Here is a 21379-nt window from a genome sequence, read left to right on the forward strand (position 1 = left end):
TCTCACCATATCCCTGGACTCCGCTACCTCGAAGAGCTCTATCTCTATCTAACTCTCACTTGAAAGCATCCAGAGAAATGGCCTCCACTGCTCTCTGAGGCAAAGAATTCCACAGATACACAACTGTGTGTCCAATCCCTTAATAATCTTATGTTTCAATAATATATCCTCTCTTCCTTCTAAATTCCAGAGTATACAAGCCCATCCGCTCCATTCTATCAACATATGACAGTCCCACCATCCCGGTTATTAACCTCGTGAACCTATGCTGCACTCCCTAAATAGCAAGAATATCCTTCCTCAAATTTGGAGATCAAAACTGCACACAATACTCCAGGTGTGGTCTCACTAGGGCCCTATACAAATGCAGAAGGAACTCTTTGCTCCTATACTCAACTCCTCTTGTTATGAAGGCCAACATGCCATTTGCTTTCTTCACTGCCTGCTGCAACTGCATGCTTACTTTCAGTGAGTGATGAACAAGGACCCTCAGATTTCTTTGTACTTCCCTTTTGCCACCAAAGTGGATAACCTCACATTTATCCACATTAAACTGCATCTGCATGCATCCGCCCACTCACCCAACCTGTCCAAGTCACCCTGCATCCTCAAAGCATCCTTCTAACAGTTCACACTGCCACCCAGCTTTGTGTCATCTGCAAATTTGCTAATGGTACTTTAAATCCCTTCATCTAAATCATTGATGTATATTGTAAATAGCTGCGGTCCCTTGCGGTACCCCACTAGTCACTGCCTGCCATTCTGAAAGGGACACGTTAATCCCTACTCTTTGTTTCCTGTCTGCCAACCACTTCTCTATCCATGTAAGCACCCTACCCCCAATACAATGTGCCCTAATTTTGCCCACTAATCTCCTATGTACGACCTTATCAAATGCTTTCTGAAAGTCCAGGTACACTACATCCACTGGCTCTTCCTTGTCCATTTTCCTAGTTACATCCTCAAAGAATTCCAGAAGATTAGCCAAGCATGATTTCCCCTTCGTAAATCCATGCTGACTCGGACCGATCTTGTTACTGCTATCCAAATGTGCGGCTATCTCATCTTTTATAATTGGCTCCAGCATCTTCCCCACCACCGATGTCAGGCTAACTGGTCCATAATTCCCTGTTTTCACTCTCCCGCCTTTCTTAAAAAATGGGATAACACTGGCTACCCTCGAATCCACAGGAATCCTGATCCTGATTCAATAGAACATTGGAAAATAATCACCAAAGCGTCCACGATTTCTAGATCCACATCCTTAAGTACCATGGGATGCAGACCATCAGGCCTTGGGGATATATCAGCCTTCAGTCCCATCAGTCTACCTAACACCATTTCCTTCAGTTCCTTCATCACCCTAGATCCTCTGGCCACTAGTACATCAGCAGTGGAGGCCAATTCTCTGGATGTTTTCAAGAGAGAGTTAGGTAGAGCTCTTAAAGATAGCAGAGTCAGGGGATATGAGGAGACGGCAGGAACGGGATACTGATTGTGGATGATCAGCCATGATCATAGTCAATGGCGGTGCTGGCTCGAATGGCCTACTCCTGCACCAATTGTCTATTGTCGATTTTCTATTTTCATGATAATTGGAGGTTGAAGGGTGACTTTACAGATCTTAATAAAAGTTCAAGTTCAAGTTTTTGTTTATTGTCACATGCACCAATTAAGTACAGTGATATTTGAGTTACCATAAGAGGCAAAGATAAGGTGGATGGTCACCGCCTTTTCCCCGGTATTGGGGAGTTTAAAAATAGAGGGCATAGGGTTTAAGTTAAGAGGGGGAAGATTTGAAGGGGTAACATTTTCATGCAGCTTTTCAATGTTTAAATATCTATACAGCATTGCAACAGGCCCTTCAGCCCAAATCATCCGTGCGGACCAAGTTGCAAACTGAGTTCATCCCAGAAGCCCGTGCCTGGTCCATGTCTCTCCAAACTTTCCTATAAATGTACCTGTCTAAATATCTTTAAACATTGTTATGTTACCTGCCTCTACTAGCTTCTCTGACAGGTAAAATGACAATGTTTAAAAATATTTGGACAGGTAAACAGATAGGAAAGGTTTGGAGGGACAGGAACCAAGTTACTAACTCAGTAACTTGGTCAGCATGGAATAGTTGGCCAAAGGGCTTGTTTTGATGCTGTTTAGCTCTATGATTCTAACAGTCACGTGATTTCTGTGTAAAGCAAAGGGTGTGGTTAGGGCCAGGTGAAACTGAAAGCATTGAAGCTCTCAGTAAAATTGAGCACACCCAGGTACATGAATAGGAAAGGTTTAGAGGAATATGGGTCAAACGTGAGAAAATGGGACTAGCTTAGATGGTCGGTATGTTGGTCGGTATGGACATATTGGGCTGAAGGGTCTGTTACCGTGCTGTATGACTCTAAGCAGGCCCTTTGGCCCACCATGTCCATACATCTTTACCCATATGCACTAATCCATTTGCCTACATTAGATCTGTATCCTTCCATGCCTTACATGGTGAATCATGAGCAGGACCTTTAATGACGGGTAAGATGAGACAGTGTGATGCTTGCAGGATGTGGAAGGATAGGGACACAGATGGAGCCTCTGGCTGTTACAACTGTGGCAAGTGCGTCCAGGTTCAGCTCCTGAAGGACCGTGTTGGGGCACTGGAAAAGCAGCTGGATGACCTCAGAGCCACCCGGGAAAACGGGTTTCCTGGACAAGACCTATAGTGAAGTCGTCACGCCAAGGATACAGGAAGTATGAAGCTGGGTGACAGAGAAAGGGGAGTAAACGTGGAGTGCAGGAGACCCAGGTGGCTGTGCCTAATGAAAACAGGTACGCCCTCTTGGGAGCTGTCGGGGGAGACGACGCTTCCAGTCCGAGCGGCGGACACGTCAGTGGCTACAATCCTAGAGATGGGACTCGACCGGTGAGACCGACGTTGGGCAGAGCCATAGTAAACATAGAAAATAGGTGCAAGAGTAGGCCATTCTGCCCTTCGAGCCTGCACCGCCATTCAATATGATCATGGCTGATCATCCAACTCAGTATCCTGTACCTGCCTTTTCTCCATACCCCCTGATCCCTTTAGCCACATCTAACTCCCTCTTAAATATAGCCAATGAACTGGCCTCAACTACCTTCTGTGGCATAGAATTCCACAGATTCACCACTCTCCGTGTGAAAAATGTTTTTCTCATCTCGGTCCTAAAAGACTTCCCCCTTATCCTTAAATAGTGGTGGGTGACTCCATTGTACGCGTCAGGAGATTCTGTGGTGGCAGGCGAGATGCGAGGATGGTCTGTTTTAACTGGTGCCAGGGTGCAAGATGTCATGCACCGAATTCAGAACATCCTCGAGAGGGAAGGTGAACAGCTGGCGGTAGCTGGACGTAGGCACAAACGACATCGGGAAGAAGAGGAAGGAGGTTCTGCAACGTGAGATCAGAGAGTTAGGAAGAAGACTGAAAATCAGGACTTCTAGGGTGGTTATCTCTGGATTACTTCCAGTGCCTCGTGCTAGTGAGGACAGGAACAGGGAGATAGGGGATCTGAATGTGTGGCTGAGGGGCTGGTGCAGGGAGCAATTATTTAGATTTATAGACCACTGGGATCTCTTCTGGGGTAGGGTTGACCTGTACAAAAGGGACGGCTTAACTGGAGGGGAACCGACGTTCCGGCAGGCAGGTTTGCTAGGGCTAAACGTGCGGGTTTAAACTAAATAGTGCGGGGGAGGGATTGACAAATTGGGAGTATAAAGATGGAGTTGAAGGGGAAGTGAGTACAGGAAAAGTTACAAAAGACTCTCGAATTAATGGGAAGGAAAGTTCGAGAAGGGACAACAGAGTAAGGTCAGGGCCAATTGCGAGCGTTGCGAGAGGGGAGGTGAATACCGAGGTCAAAGTGTTGTATATGAATGCGCGAAGTATAAGAAATAAAGTGGACGAGCTTGAGGCTCAGTTAGAAATTGGCAAGTATGATGTTGTGGGAATTACAGAGACATGGCTGCAAGAGGGCCAGGGCTGGGAACTGAATATTCAAGGGTATATGTCCTATCGAAAAGACAGGTGGGCAGAGGGGGTGGGGTAGCTCTGTAGGTGAGGAATGAAATTCAGCCCCTTGCAAGGGGTGATATTGAAACAGATGTGGAGTCAGTATGAATAGAACTAAGGAATTGTTAGGGTAAAAATACCCTAATGGGACTTATCTACAGGCCCCCATACAGTAGTCTAGATATAGGGTGCAAGTTGAATCAGGTGTTAAAATTGGCATGTAGAAAAGGTAATACTATAGTTGTTATTGGAGATTTCAACATGCAGGTAGACTGGGAAAATAGGTTGCTCCTGGACCCCAACAAAGGGACTTTGTAGAGTGCCTTTGTGATGGATTCTTAGACCAACTTGTATTGGAGCCTACCAGGGAGAAGGCAATTCTGGATTTAGTGTTATCTCATGAACCAGATTTGATAAAGGAACTTGCGGTTAAGGAGCCATAAAAATACGGTCTAGCCTAATCTACAATTGGAGAGGGAGAAGGGTAAATCGGAGGTGTCGGTGTTACAGTTGAACAAAGGGGACTATGGAGCCATGAGGGAGGAGCTGGCCAAGTTGACAAGATACCCTAGCAGGGATGACAGTGGAACAACAATGGCAGGTATTTCTGGGAATAATGCGAAAGGTACAGGATCAGTTCATTCCAAAGAGGAGGAAAGATTTCAAGGGGAGTAAGAGGCGACCGTGGCTGACAAGGGACGTCAGGGTCAGTATAAAAATAAAAGAGAAGAAGTACAACGTAGCAAAGATGAGCGGGAAGCAAGAGGATTGGGTAATGTATGAAGAGCAACAGAAGATAACTAAAAAGACTATACGGGGAGAAAAGATGAGGTACGAAGGTAAGCTAACCAAGAATATAAAGGAGGATAGTAAAAGCTTCTTTAGGTATGTGAAGAGGAAAAAATTATTTAAGATCAAAGTTGGACCGTTGAAGACTGGAAAAGGTGAATTTATTATGGGGATCAAGGAAATGGCAGACGAGTTGAACAGGTACTTTGGATCCGTCTTCACTAAGGAGGACACAAACAATCTTCCTGATATACTAGTGGCCAGAGGATCTGGGGTGACGGAGGAACTGAAGGAAATCCACGTTAGGCAGGAAATGGTGCTGGGTAGACTGATGGGACTGAAGGGTGATAAATCCCCAGGGCCTGATGGCCTGCATCCCATGGTACTTAAGGAAGTGGCTCTAGAAATCGTGGATGCATTGGTGATAATTTTCAAATGTTCTATAGATTCAGGATCAGTTCCTGTGGATTGGAGGGTAGCTAATGTGATCCCACTTTTTTAGAAAGGCGGGAGAGAGAAAATAGGGAATTATAGACCAGTTAGCCTGACATCGGTGTGGGGAAGATGCTGGAGTCAATAATAAAAGATGAAATAGCGGCACATTTGGATAGCAGTAACAGGATCGGTCCCAGTCAGCATGGATTTACGAAGGGGAAATCATGCTTGACTAATATTCTGGATTTATTTGAGGATGTAACTCGGAAAATGGACAAGGGAGAGCCAGTGGATGTAGTGTACCTGGACTTTCAGAAAGCATTTGATAAGGTCCCACATAGGAGATTAGTGGGCAAAATTAGGGCACATGGTATTGGGGGTATAGTGCTAACATGGATAGAAAATTGGTTGGCAGTCAGGAAACAAAGAGTATGGATTAACGGGTCCCATTCAGAATGGCAGGCAGTGACTAGTGGGGTACCGCAAGGCTCGGTGCTGGGACCACAGCTATTTACAATATACATCAATGATGTAGATGGATTCAAAGTAACATTAGCAAATTTGCAGATGACACAAAGCTGGGTGGTAGTGCAAATGGTGAGGCAGATGCTATGAAAACGCAGGGTGACTTGGACAGGTTGGGTGAGTGGGCAGATTCATGTCAGATGCAGTTTAATGCAGATAAATGTGAGGTTATCCACTTTGGTAGCAAAAACAGGAAGGCAGATTACTATCTAAATGGTGTAACATTGGGAAAAGGGGATGTACAATGGGATCTGGGGGGGTCCTTGTTCATCAGTCAATGAAAGTAAGCATGCAGGTACAGCAGGCAGTGAAGAAAGCAAATGGCATGTTGGCCTTTATAACAAGAGGAGTTGAGTACAGGAGCAAAGAGGTTCTTCTGCAGTTGTATAGGGCCCTAGTGAGACCACACCTGGAGGAGGAGCCATCTTGGGGAACGGTTGCTAACCAGCAGCCGTCCATTTAATTAACTTTTTTTTTGTAATTCTAGTGAGTCCTGTGTTTTGTTTGTGGGAGAAATAGACTTTTTAATGTGGGGGGAAGGGGGTAACTATATTTCTAGGTCCCTACCTGGTCGGTGAGGCAGCTTTTTCTCCTGGCTGCCCCGTCGACCCGTCCTCGTGGCCTACCAGCGGGCGTGGAGCGCCGTTTCCTGGCGGGGACCGCCCAGCACCTCGGCTTCGGTGGCGGCACAGCGCTGGAGCGCTATCGCGGAGCGGAGCGGGCGATGCCTTGCCTGGGTCGCCGCGCTGGATCGACGCGCTGGAGCTCCGGTGAGCTGTGACCGCCGAGTTCAACACCTCCGGGCTGCGGGTCTGCGGAGCGGAGCGGGCGGCGCCGACTTCAACATCGGGAGCCTGGGAGCTCCAAACCGGCGTGGCCTTGTCAGCTTCGGAAGCCGCGGTCTCCGGTAAGGAAGCGGCCGTTCCAGGAGGCCCAGCCGCTTAGAGGACTCTCCCGATGCCGGGGCAACAGCACCCGGCGAGAACGGCCAGGAACATCGGGCCTCCGTAGAGGCAATAGCGAAGGCCTCAATAGGCCTGTCTTTGGGAGAACTGGGGATGGGGACTGAACATTGTGCCTTCCCCCACAGTGGTAACCATTGTGGGGGGATGATTTTTGTGTGTAAGTGATTATTTTAGTTTGTGCCCAAGATGGCTGTCGGAAGGGAGAGTGTACGCTAGCGCGGTTTAGCTGCCGCTGCTCTCTCTTCACATTGTGTTTTTGATTTTTTTTGTCTTTGGATCGAATTCTGTCTTTAATTTGTGTATTGGTGATGTCTTTATTATTTATTTTACTCTGATTATATGTTTTTTACTCTTGTTAAATTCTGTAAGTTGTCCTTGAGACTTTTGAAAGGCGCCCACAAATAAAATGTATTATTATTATTATTACTGTGTGCAGTTTTGGTCCTCTAATTTGAGGAAGGACTTTCTTGCCTTTGAGGGAGAGCAGTGGATGAACGGTGAGTCTAGTTGATGGACTTTTGGTGGAAGGGGTGGGGAAGTGGAAGTAACCGGTGCAGGATCAGCAAGGGGAAGGGGAAGGGAGTGGGAGGGGAGATCTAAGGGGAGCGGGAGTTGGATGTGGGGGGGGGACAGGAGAAAGAGAAGGGAGAAGGGAGATGTTTGTAGAAGTTACCTATTCCTCTCATTATTTTATACACCTCTATATGATCACAGATGTAAGCTACCCAAGTGGAATACGAGATGCTGTTTGTCCAGTTTGAGTGTGGCCTCACTCTCGCAATGGAGGAGGCCCAGGACAGAAAAGACAGTATGGGAATGGGAGTTAAAGCGGTTGGCAACCTGGGAGATCCAGTAGACCTTGGTGGGCCGAGCACAAGTATTCGGTGAAATGGTTGTGAAGTCTACGATTGGTTTCACTGATATACAAGAGAGAACATTGGGAACATAGGAGTAGACGAGGTTAGAGGAGGTGGACGTGAACCTTTGTCTCACCTGGAAGGACTGTCGGGGTCCATGGATGGAGTCAAGGGAGGAGGGAGAAGGACAGGTGTTACATTTTGGATGTCCTCGTCCGGAATGCCCCATCTTTTGAGCATGTGTGGTGGAGACTGGGAAATGGAGAGTTGGGGATAACATCTTTGCAAGAGGCAGGGTGGGAGGAAGTACAGTCCAGTTAACCGGGAGTCAGTAGGTTTGCAGTAGATGATAGTCTGTCCCCTGTAATGGAGACAGAGAGATCAAGTAAGAGGAAAGGGGTCAACGATAGTCCAGATGAATTTGAAGTCAGGGAAGAAGTTAGTGGTGAAGTTAATTAAGTCCATGAGTTCTGCACGGTAGCAGGGGGCAGCCCCGATGCAGTCGTCGATATCATAGAGTCATAGAGAGGTACAGTGTGGAAACAGGCCCTTCAGCCCAACTTGCCCACACCGGCAAACATGTCCCAGCTACACTAGTCCCACCTGCCTGTGTTTGGTCCATACCCCTCCAAACCTGTCCTATCCATGTACCTGTCTTGGATGTAGCGGAAAAAGAGTTACAGGAAAGGAGACCAAAATTGCACACAATATTCTAGGTGTGGTCTCACCAGGGCCCTGTACAACTGCAGTAAAAACTCCTTGCTCCTAAACTCAAAACCTCTCATTATGAAGGCCAACATGCCATTAGCTTTCACAGCCTGATGTACCTGCATGCTTACTTTCAGTGACTGATGTACAAGCACACCCAGGTCTCGTTGCACCTTCCCTTTTCCTAATCTGACACCATTCAGATAATAATCTGCCTTCCTGTTCTTGCCACCAAAGTGGATAACCTCACATTTAAGTAAGTAAGTAAGTTAGTTTATTGGCCAAGTATTCACATACAAGGAATTTGCCTTGGTGCTCTGCCCACAAGTAACAACATGACATACAGTGACAGTTACGAATGACTCAGAAAACACTAAACATTTATAATAATAAAACATTAATGATAAAACACCATTGATCAAGCATGTGAACCAACAAAATACCAGATTATCCACATTATACTGCATCTGCCATGCATCTGACCACTCACCCAACCTATCCAAGTCACCCTGCAGCTTCATAGCATCCTTCTCACAGCTCACACTGCCACCCAGCTTGGTGTAATCCGCAAACTTGCAGATGTTACATTTAATTACCACATCTAAATCGTTAATATATATTGTAAATAACTGGAGTCCCAGCAGCGATCCAGGCTTCTGATGTTGTGACCCCGCCGGGTGATGGTAAGTAAGTGCCGCGGCTCAACCTTGCTCCGAGAATGGGCCGGTTCAAGCTCCGTGGCCCGGGGTGGTCGAAGTTGCCGCCCTCCAGTCCAGCAGACGCAGTTGTAGTTGCGGGAACTCCGGAAAAACAGGTCACCAACCTGTGACCTGCGATCTCCCGAAGATATCTTCCACTGGGCCCGCGACCGAACCTCTGAAGTCGGGCCGCAGCCGCCTCAGCTCCGAGTCGGGCCGCCGCCGCCTCTCCACTCTTCATCCTAATGCAGATTTCCACCATGTTATGGTCACTGTTGCCCAAGGAGCTTTGCACAAAGAGATCGCTAACTAATCGTTCCTCATGAGAGTGGTGAATCTCTGGAACTCTCTGCCACAGAAGGTAGTTGAGGCCAGTTCATTGGCTATATTTAAGAGGGAGTTAGATGTGGCCCTTGTGGCTAAAGGGATCAGGGGGTATGGAGAGAAGGCAGGTACGGGATACTGAGTTGGATGATCAGCCATGATCATATTGCATGGCGGTGCAGGCTCGAAGGGCCGAATGGCCTACACCTGCACCTAATTTCTATGTTTCTATGACACAATACCCAGTCTAGGATGGCCTGCCCTCTTGTCGGTTCCTCTACATATTGGCTTATAAAACAATCCCGTATACATTCCAGGAAATCCTCCTCCTCAGCGCAGTTACCAATTTGGTTGGCCCAATCTATATGTAGATTAAAGTCACCCATAGAAAGACACAAAATGCTGGAGTAACTCAGCATCTCAGGAGAGAAGGAATGGGTGACGTTTCGGGTCGAGACCCTTCTTCACTAATTTCCTGCTTGATCCTATCCCAAACTCCTGATCTCTTTGCTATCAGCAGTTCCCTTGCACCAGTGGCGTGAATCATTTCCAGATTCACACCCAGTTCAAGTTCAACAACATTGCTGATGGTCTTGGCAATTGTGCATTCACAGTTAGAAATATCTTACACTTAGATGTCTCTCATGGCAAGTACTCAATACTTGGACGAGGAAACACTTTTTCTCACAGAGTGGTGAGTGTGGAATTCTCTGCCTCAGGAGGCAGGTTCTCTGAATGCTTTCAAGAGAGAGCTAGATAGGGCTCTTAAAAATAGCGGAGTCAGGTGATATGGGGAGAAGGCAGGAACGGGGTACTGATTGGGGATAATCGGCCATGATCACATTGAATGGCGGTGCTGGCTCGAAGGGCCGAATGGCCTACTCCTGCACCTATTGTCTATTGTTGTGAAACTGGGTACAGAGGGAAAATAACCCATGACGTACATGCTCATAAAGATTCCGTTTTTCAGTTTCAGATCAGGGCGCTGCCAGCAAGCTGAGGATTTACTGCTGAACAGAAAATGCCCTTAAGAAAGTGATGATGAGCAGCCTTAGAGTCAGACAGCATGGAAAGAGGCCCTTCAGCTCAACCAGTCCATGCTGACCAAAATGCCCCATCTGGTCTGGTCCCACCTGGACTAGTGCCCATATTCCTCCGAACATTTCCCCTGAATAACCACAGACCTGTTTGACCAGTTTTACCTGGGTTCCTTCATGCCAGACAAATTAATTCTGCCTTCCTGTTAAGGGCAGTCAATCATACATTCCCTCTGGAATTCAGCTCTTTGGTCCAGGTTTGACTCAAGGCTGCGATGAGGTATGGAGTCTTGTGGAACTGGCAAATACCAAACTGCCCATTAATGAGCAGGTTATTGGGGAGTAATTGCTACTTGATAGCACTGTTGACAACAGCTTCCATTGCTTTGTTCATGACTGAGAGTCGACTGTTTGAGCAATAATTAACAGGATTGTACAGACTTGCCTTTTGTAAATAGGACACACCTCAGATTCAGATTCAGATTCAGATTCAATTTTAATTGTCATTGTCAGTGTACAGTACAGAGACAATGAAATGCATTTAGCATCTCCCTGGAAGAGCGACATAGCAAATGTATTTGAATAAATAATAATAAGTGATAATAAGTGTCCGGGGGGTGGGGGGGTGATTGGCAGTCACCGAGGTACGTTGTTGAGTAGAGTGACAGCCGCCGGGAAGAAGCTGTTCCTGGACCTGCTGGTTCGGCAACGGAGAGACCTGTAGCGCCTCCCGGATGGTAGGAGGGTAAACAGTCCATGGTTGGGGTGAGAGCAGTCCTTGGCGATGCTGAGCGCCCTCCGCAGACAACGCTTGCTTTGGACAGACTCAATGGAGGGGAGCGAGGAACCGGTGATGCGTTGGGCAATTTTCACCACCCTCTGCAATGCCTTCCGGTCGGAGACAGAGCAGTTGCCATACCATACTGTGTTGCAGTTGGTAAGGATGCTCTCGATGGTGCAGCGGTAGAAGTTCACCAGGATCTGAGGAGACAGATGGACCTTCTTCAGTCTCCTCAGGAAGAAGAGACGCTGGTGAGCCTTCTTGATCAGAGTTGAGGTATTGTGGGTCCAAGAGAGGTCATCGGAGATGTTGACTCCCAGGAACCTGAAGCTAGAAACACGTTCCACCTCCGTCCCGTTAATGTGGATGGGGGTGTGCGTGCCGCCCCTGGACTTCCTGAAGTCTACAATGAGCTCCTTGGTCTTCTTGGAGTTAAGGGCCAGGTTGTTGTCAGCGCACCATGCTGCTAAGTGCTGGACCTCCTCCCTGTAGGCCGACTCATCGTTGTTGCTGATGAGGCCAATCACCGTTGTATCATCTGCATACTTGATGATGGTGTTAGTACCATGTACAGGTGTGCAGTCATAGGTGAAGAGGGAGTAGAGGAGGGGGCTCAGCACACAGCCCTGTGGAACGCCGGTGTTCAGGGTGAGGGTTGAAGAGGTGTGCTTGTCTAACCTAACAGACTGGGGTCTGTTGGTTAGAAAGTCCAGTATCCAGTTGCAGAGGGAGGGGTCGATGCCCAGGTTACCGAGTTTGGTGATCAGTTTTGATGGTATAATGGTGTTGAATGCTGAGCTGTAATCGATGAACAGCATTCTTACGTAAGTGTCTCTGTTGTCGAGGTGGGAGAGGGCGGAGTGAAGTGCTGTTGAGATGGCATCCTCCGTACTCCTGTTCTTGCGGTAGGCAAACTGATAGGGATCCAGTGTGGGGGGTAGGCAGCTTTTGAGGTGTGCCATGACCAGCCTCTCGAAGCACTTGGTGATGATGGGGGTAAGTGCAACTGAGCGGAAGTCGTTGAGGCTTGCCGCAGTGGAGTGTTTTGGCACTGGCACGATGGAGGTGGTTTTAAGGCACGTGGGGACAACTGCTTGGGCAAGTGACAGGTTGAAGATGTCAGTCCAGACGTCTGTCAGCTGCGCAGCACAGGCCCTGAGCACGCGCCCGGGGATGCCGTCAGGGCCAGCAGCTTTACGTGCATTAGTCCTACTCAGTGCCACGAATACGTCGTAGGGGGTGAGTGTGAGGGGTTGGTGATCGGCAGGTAGCACAGCCTTGATGGCTGTCTCTAGATTGTCCCTGTCGAAGTGGCCATAGAAGTGGTTAAGCTCCTCAAGGAAGGAGGCGTCGCTGGATGTGGGGGTGGTGTTGGAGGGTCTGTAGTCCGTGATGGCCTGGATGCCTTGCCACATGCGTCGGGGGTCGGAGTTGTTGTTGAAGTGCTCCTCAATCCTGAGCTTATGGCAGTGCTTGGCCTTCTTGATGCCCCTCTTCAGGTTAGCCCTGGCTGAACTGTAGGCTCGAGCATCGCCTGACCTGAAAGCGGTGTCCCGTGCTTTCAGCAGTAGCCTGACCTCGCTGTTCATCCATGGCTTCTGATTCGGGAATATGGTCACCTGTTTGAGGGAGGTGACACTATTGATGGTGGAGTTTATAAAGTCCAGAACAGAGGATGTGTAGGAATCAATGTCCGTGTGGGAGTCAAGGGTGGCCTGGGCTGCAAAAGCCTTCCAGTCAGTGTTTCCAAAGCACTGCTGAAGTGTGAAGTCCTCTTCCTCTGACCAGACTTTAACTTACATTGGATATTTTCCACATTGTCACATAGATTTCTATGTTGTAAAGGCACCATAATTGGTTGGCAATATGCAAAACGTGTTCTGGAGTACTCGTCCTCGGAGCTAAACTGGGATGTTGCCTGCTCCCAAAGCCAGAGGTCTCAGCCATTCCTTGATATCCCGTGGAATGAATCTAACTGGGAACCTTCTGCGATGGTGGTATCAGAGTTCTACCATCTACTCGGCACTCACATGCTTTTAGCACCCACATGCTCAGCCCCACTATCATTGAGAATGCCTTGGAGCCTCTTCAGCTGCTAATTATCCACCACCTATCCAGCCTCCTCTTATAATTCATGTTTTAGGAGCAGATTAAGGCAATTTGGCCCATCAAATCTACTGCTATTCAATCATGGCTGATCTATCCTGATCAGCCATCCAAGGTGCTGAACATCCTCATAAATCTCCTCTACCTACCCACCAGTTTAATGACATCCTTCCTAATGCAGAGTAACCAGAAATGTACACGATGCTTTAAATGTGACATGACTAACGTCTTGTTCTTGATTAGTACGGGTGTCACGTGTTATGGGGAGAAGGCAGTGGAATGGGGTTATGTGGAGAAGGCAGGAGAATGGGCTTAGGAGGGAGAGATAGATCAGCCATGAATGAATGGCGGAGTAGACTTGACGGGCCGAATGGCCTAATTCTGCTCCTATCACTTATGACCTTATGAACAACTCCCATTCTCAGTACATTGACCGATGTGTGTCAACCGATTGACCCAACTGCCCAATAGACCAACATCCTTCCTACGGCAGAGCGACCAGAAATGTTCACAGTAGTTTAAATGTTGCCTTACCTTGCACAGCTGTAACATGACATCCCAACTCCCGTGCTCAGTACAGACAGAATCGTAATCATAATCATACTTTATCACTAATCATACATAATCATACTTTATTACGTAAATGTATACATTTATACATCAATGATCTGGATGAAGGGGTGGTAAATTGGATTAGTAAGTATGCAGATGATACCAAGATAGGGGGTGTTGTGGATAATGAAGAGGACTTCCAAAGTCTACAGAGTGATTTAGGCCATTTGGAAAAATGGGCTGAAAGATGGCAGATGGAGTTTAATGCTGATAAATGTGAGGTGTTACACCTTGGCAGGACAAATCAAAATAGGACGTACATGATAAATGGTAGGGAATTGAAGAATACAGTTGAACAGAGGGATCTGGGAATAACCGTGCATAGTTCCTTGAAGGTGGAATCTCATATAGATAGGGTGGTAAAGAAAGCTTTTGGTATGCTAGCCTTTATAAATCAGAGCATTGAGTATAGAAGCTGAGATGTAATGTTAAAATTGTACAAGGCATTGGTGAGACCAAATCTGGAGTATGGTGTACAATTTTGGTCGCCCAATTATAGGAAGGATGTCAACAAAATAGAGAGAGTACAGAGGAGATTTACTAGAATGTTGCCTGGGTTTCAACAACTAAATTACAGAGATAGGTTGAATAAGTTAGGTCTTTATTCTCTGGAGCGCAGAAGGTTAAGGGGGGACTTGATAGAGGTCTTTAAAATGATGAGAGGGATAGACAGAGTTGACGTGATCAAGCTTTTCCCTTTGAGAATAGGGAAGATTCAAACAAGAGGACATGACTTCAGAATTAAGGGACAGAAGTTTAGGGGTAACATGAGGGGGAACTTCTTTACTCAGAGAGTGGTAGCGGTGTGGAATGAGCTTCCAGTGGAAGTGGTGGCGGCAGGTTCGTTGGTATCATTTAAAAATAAATTGGATAGGCATATGGATGAGAAGGGAATGGAGGGTTATGGTATGAGTGCAGGCAGGTGGGACTAAGGGAAAAAAATTGTTCGGCACGGACTTGTAGGGCCGAGATGGCCTGTTTCCGTGCTGTAATTGTTATATGGTTATATGGTTATTAGCCAAGTATGTTCTGCAACATATGAGGAATTTGATTTGCCAGTCATACCAATAAAAAGTAACAACACACAAAATACATTTTAATAGGAACATCCACCACAGTGACTCCTTCACATTCCTCACTGTGATGGAAGGCGATAAAAAAGTTCAATCTCATCCCTTCTTTGTTCTCCCGCGGTAGTGGGGCTCCTGGGAACGTCAATCAAACAATCCAAATCTGTCCACGTGGACAGAACTCAAGGGTTTGAGCTACAGGGAGAGGTTGAGCAGGCTGGGACTCTATTCCTTGGAGAGCAGGAGATCGAGGGGTGATCTTGTAGAGGTGTATAAAATCATGCGATGAATAGTTCGGGTAGACGCACAGAGTCTCTTGCCCAGAAGCAGAGGGCATAGGTTCAAGGTGAAGGGGAAAAGATTTAACAGGAATCTGAGGGGTGACTTTTTCACACAAAGGGTGGCGGGTGTATGAAACAAACTGCCAGAGGAGGTAGTTGGGGCAGAGTCTATCGCATTGTTAAAGAAGCGATTAGACAGGTACATGAATAGGACGGTTTAGAGGGAAATGGACTAAACGCAGGCAAGTGGGACTAGTGTAGATGGGACAGTTGGGCCTGTTTCCATACTGTATGACTATAACATCTCCCTGTAGCTAATACCCCGTAATCCAGGAATCATTCTGGTAAACCTCAGCACTTTTTCCACATCCCTCTTGTAATGGAGTGACCAGAACTGCACACAATACTCCAAATGCGGTTAATCAAAGTCCTATAAAGCTGTATCATGACTTTCTGGACCCTTATGCTCAATGCCTTGACCTATGCTTGTAAGCTTGCCTTCTTTCCCACTCTATCTACTTAAGTTGCCATTTCCAGGTAGTTATGAACTTGGACCCCATGATCCCTCAATGCCATTCATTGTATATTTCCCCTTACATTTGATCTCCAAATTGCAGCACCTCACACTTGTTCGTATTAAACTCCATCTGCCATTTCTCCATCCATTTCTGTAGCTAATCTATATTCCACTCGACACCTTACGCCTTCCTCACACTCTAAACCCCAACAATCTTAGTGGCATCTGCAAACTTAATAACCAACCCGTCTACATTTACGTCCAGGTCATTTTTAAATATCATCAACAGAAAGTTATGTTAACATTGTATAACATCTTGGGTCAGCTCCCGACTAAACGTCAGAATATCAGAAAACTATACATAAATAAAGATCTGATCGTGTGCTCTTCCCTTTTGCGTGATTTTTCTATTTTGCGCAAAATCGGTACATGATAGAGCTACAATTTTTTGCCATATTACTCACCTTTCTCCTGTGCTCAAGTGCAACAAGTTTTGTTCCGATCGATGGTTTAACCAGGTTAATTGGCGGAACTGTCATATGTTAATAGAATGGAGTGGCTGGGCTTGTATACTCTAGAAACATAGTAAATAGGTGCAGGAGGAGGCCATTTGGCCCTTCGAGCCAGCACCGCCATTCATTGTGATCATGGCTGATCGTGCCCTATCAATAACCCGTGCCTGCCTTCTCCCCATATCCCTTGACTCCACTAGCCCCTAGAGCTCTATCTAACTCTCTCTTAAATCCATCCAGTGATTTGGCCTCCACTGCCCTCTGTAGCAGGGAATTCCATAAATTCACAAAGTTTTTTCTCACCTCAGTCTTAAATGACCTCCCCTTTATTCTAAGAATCTCTGGAATTTAGAAAGATGAGAGGGGATCTTATATACGATTATAAGATTATTAAGGGTTTGGACACGCTAGATGCTGGAAACATGTTCCCGATGTTGGGCAAGTCCAGAACCAGGGGCCACAGTTTAAGAATATTGGGTAAGCCTTTTAGAATGGAGATGAGGAAAAGCTTTTCAACACAGAGGTTTGTGAATCTGTGGAATCTCTGCCTTAGAAGGCGGTGGAGGTCAATTCTCCGTATGATTCAAGAGAGAGTTAGATAGAGTTGTTAAAGAGAGTCGAGTCAGGGGATATGGGGAGAAGGCATGAACGGGGTACTGATTGTGGATTATCAGCTATGATCACGGTGAATGGCGGTGTTGGCTCGAAGGGCCGAATGGCCTTCTCCTGCACCTATTGTCTATTGTTTATTTCAAAAGCTATTAAGGTTTAAAAATCTTAAAAACCGCACATGCGCAGATTGGTCTCCTCACCTGTCAGTCGCCGCCACGCGGATTGGTCTCCTCACCTGTCCGTCACCCGGGACAGCGACGCCCTTCCTGCGCTGTCGCGGCCTCTCCCGCCTCACTCACTAACTCCTCTCTCCCCTCCTCACAGTAACTTGTCTATCGTCTCCACCACCATCGGCGACGGCAGCGGGGAGGGGGCTTCAGTGGAGGCCCTGGTCCCGTCTCTCTCTCCCTCACTCACTCCTCTCCCCCGCCCGCTCTCTGCGGTAATGGCCGTCCCATCTACTCATCCCCCCGGGTAAATCGCTGCGCCTGTCCGTCTTCACCGCCGCTGCGGTAACTCACCCTCACAGCCCTCTCGGAGATCTCCTCCACCAGCTCGTCGAAACTCGTGGTGCGCACTGTGACGGACATCGACTCCATTCATCCCCCCTGGTGGTGGCAGCGAGCAGGCAGGCAGGCAAGCCGGGGACGGGCCGAGCGGCAGCAGTGGGCGGTCGGGCAGGATGGGGACGGGAGGTAGGGAGAGTCGGGTTGCAGGGTGGCCAAACAGATTGCGCGGAGTTTGAGTGACTCACACACACAATGCAAACAGGTCCAATCGTCAAGTCAACGGGATCTAAACCACAGCTAACAGTGAATGGCCTGTGGACATTACATAGGTATGTTGCAAAGCCTACCTGAAGCGTCGTTGAAGATCTGCTGCTGAGGCTGTGCGCGATTTTGGCGCCGTTTAGAGGGGGCGGGTTTAAAACGCGATTTTCTCTAAGCTGTTCCAATCGAAAATGTTCAGCCTAGTTAATTATTAACGAAAAATCGCTGGAAGACCCCGTCGCAAAAGCTATTATTAGGTTTAAAGGCCTTGAATAATGGTTATAGTAGTTTAAAAATCAATCTTTAAACCCGCGGCCGTCAGCAACCGCAGGGTCTCATAAAGCAAATAGCAGAAGTTAGGTTGTATATTTTTACATTAAAAAGGGCTTCTAAAGATCCTTTTATACAAAATTTACTATTGCGAGTAGCTCAATTTGGGCCCATTATATCGCGCAGTATTTTTCTCAGCATTTGAGGCACAAATCTACCGCAATGTGAACGTTCTAAACCAGCGCGTTCCACAGGGACCCAACTAACTTCTGTGGCAGAGAGTTCCAGAGATTCACCACTCTCTGTGTGAAAAATGTTTTTCTCATCTTGGTCCTAAAGGATTTCCCCTTTATCCTTAAATTGTGACTCCCTTGTCCTGGACTTCCCCAACATCAGGAACAATTTTCCTGCATCTAGCCTGTCAAACCACTTAAGAATGTTTTAAGTTTCTATAAGATCCTTCCTCAATCTCCTAAATTCTAGTGAGTACAAGCCGAGTCTATCCAGTCTTTCTTCATATGAAAGTCCTGACATCCCAGGAATCAATCTGGTGAACCTTCTCTGTACTCCCTCGGTGGCAAGAATGTCTTTCCTCTGATTTGGAGACCAAAACTGTATGCAATACTCCAGGTGTGGTCTCACCAAGACCCTGTACAACTGCAGTAGAACCTCCCTGCTCCTACACTCAAATCCTTTTGCTATGAATGCTAACATACCATTCGCTTTATTTACTGCCTGCTGCACCTGCATGCCTACTTTCAATGGCTTAGCACTTCAACTCCCCCTCCCATTCCCAATCCGACCTCTCTGTCCTGGGTCTCCTCCATTGCCAGAGTGAGCAACACCGGAAATTGGAGGAACAGCACCTTATATTCCGCTTGGGGAGTCTGCATCCTGCGGGCATGAACATTGAATTCTCCCAATTTTGTTAGCCCTTGCTGTCTCCTCCCCTTCCTCAGTCCTCGGGCTGTCTCCTCCCATCCCCCAGCCCTCGGACTCCTCCTCCTCCTTTTTCCTTCCTTCTCCCCGCCACCCCCTATCAGTCTGAAGAAGGGTTTCGGCCCGAAACGTTACCTATTTCCTTCGCTCCATAGATGCTGCTACACCCTCTGAGTTTCTCCAGCATTTTTGTGTACCTGCCTACTTTCAATGATTGGCGTACCATGACACGCAGGTCTCGTTGCATCTCCCCTTTTCATAATCGGTCACCATTTAGATAATAATCTACTTAACCTCACATTTATCCACATTATACTGCATCTGCCATGCATTTGCCCACTCACCCAGCCTATCCAAGTCACCTTGCAGCCTCCTAGCATCCTCCTCACAGCGAACACTGCCCCCCAGCTTCGTGTCATCTGCAAACTTGGAGATGTTGCATTCAATTCCCTCATCTAAATCATTAATATATATTGTAAATAGCTGGGGTCCCAGCACTGAGCCTTGCGGTACCCCACTAGTCACTGCCTGCCATTCTGAAAAGGACCCGTTTACTCCTACTCTTTGCTTCCTGTTTGCCAGCCAGTTCTCTCTATCCACATCAATACTGAACCCCCAATATCATGTGCTTCAAGTTTGTATACTAATCTCTTATGTGGGACCTTGACGAAAGCCTTCTGAAAGTCCAGATATTACACATCCACTGGTTCTCCCTTATCCACTCTACTAGTTACATCCTCGAAAAATTCTATAAGATTCGTCAGACATGATTTACCTTTCGTAAATCCATGCTGACTTTGTCCATTGATTTCACCACTTTCCAAATGTGCTGCTATCCCATCTTTAATAACTGACTCTAGCAGTTTCCCCACTACCGATGTTAGACTAACTGGTCTGTAATTCCGTTTTCTCTCTCCCTCCCTTTTTAAAAAGTGGGGTTACATTAGCTACCCTCCAATCCTCAGGAACTACTCCAGAATCTAAAGAATTTTGAAAAATGATCACTAATGCATCCACTATTTCTGGGGCTACTTCCTTAAGTACTCTGGAATGCAGCCTATCTGGCCCTGGGGATTTATCGGCCATTAATCCATTCAATTTACCTAACACCACTTCCCGGCTAACCAGGATTTCACTCAGTTCCTCCATCTCATTTGACCCGCGGTCCCTTGCTATTTCCGGCAGATTATTTATGTCTTCCTTAAAGAAGACGGAACCAAAGTAGTTATTCAATTGGTCAGCCATGTCCTTGTTCCCCATGATCAGTTCACCGGTTTCTGACTGCAAGGGACCTACATTTGTTTTAACTAATCTCTTTCTCTTCACTTCTCGACTTCCTCATCCAAAGACCACGGTCTGTCCGTATTGATGGAAATGTGTCATCCTCGATAACAATCAGCATGGGAGCTCCTCAAGGCTGCGTGCTCAGCCCCCTGCTTTACTCACTCTATACTCATGACTGCGTAGCCGGACACAGTGCGAACTCCATCATCAAGTTCGCCGATTACATCACTGTTGTGGGACGAAGCACTGATGGTGACGAGTCAGAGTATAGAAGCAAGATCGACTGGCTCTCAACACCAGCAAAACCAAGGAACTGATTGTGGACTTTGGAAGGGGTAGGGTAGGGACCCACAATCCCATTTATATCAACGGGACGATGGTGGAAAGGGTCAAAACTTCAAATTCCTGGGCGTGCATATTTCCAAAGATCTTTCCTGGTCCCAGCACACTGATGCAATTATAAAGAAAGCACATCAGTGCCTCTACTTCCTGAGAAGATTACAGAGATTCGGTATGTCAAAGAGGACTCTCTCGAACTTCTACAGGTGCAAAGTAGAAAGCATGCTGACTGGTGCCCAATCTCCCATTGTACGGGTGTAAGAAGGAACTGCAGATGTTGGTTCCAACTGAAGACTGTTCCACTGATTGTGCTCCACGGTTGCCTAACCTCTATATAACCATATAACAATTACAGCACAGAAACAGGCCATCTCGGCCCTTCTAGTCCATGCCGAACACATATTCTCCCATAGTCCCATCTACCTGCACTCAGACCATAAACCTCCATTCCTTTCCCGTCCATATAACTATCCAATTTATTTCTAAATTATAAAATCGAACCTGCCTCCACCACCTTCACTGGAAGCTCATTCCACACAGCTACCACTCTCTGAGTAAAGAAGTTCCCCCTCATGTTACCCCTAAACTTATGTCCCTTAATTCTCAAGTCGTCCTCTTGTTTGAATCTTCCCTACTCAGTGGGAAAAGCTTATCCACGTCAACTCTGTCTATCCCTCTCATCATTTTAAAGACCTCTATCAAGTCCCCCCTTAACCTTCTGCGCTCCAAAGAATAAAGACCTAACTTGTTCAACCTTTCTCTGTAGCTTAGTTGCTGAAACCCAGGCAACATTCTAGTAAATCTCCTCTGTACTCTCTCTATTTATTGACATCCTTCCTATAATTTGGCGACCAAAATTGTACACCATACTCCAGAATTGGCCTCACCAATGCCTTGTACAATTTTAACATTACATCC

Source organism: Amblyraja radiata, chromosome 1 (genome assembly GCF_010909765.2).
Source record: "Amblyraja radiata isolate CabotCenter1 chromosome 1, sAmbRad1.1.pri, whole genome shotgun sequence".
NCBI classification, from domain to species: Eukaryota; Metazoa; Chordata; class Chondrichthyes; order Rajiformes; family Rajidae; genus Amblyraja; species Amblyraja radiata.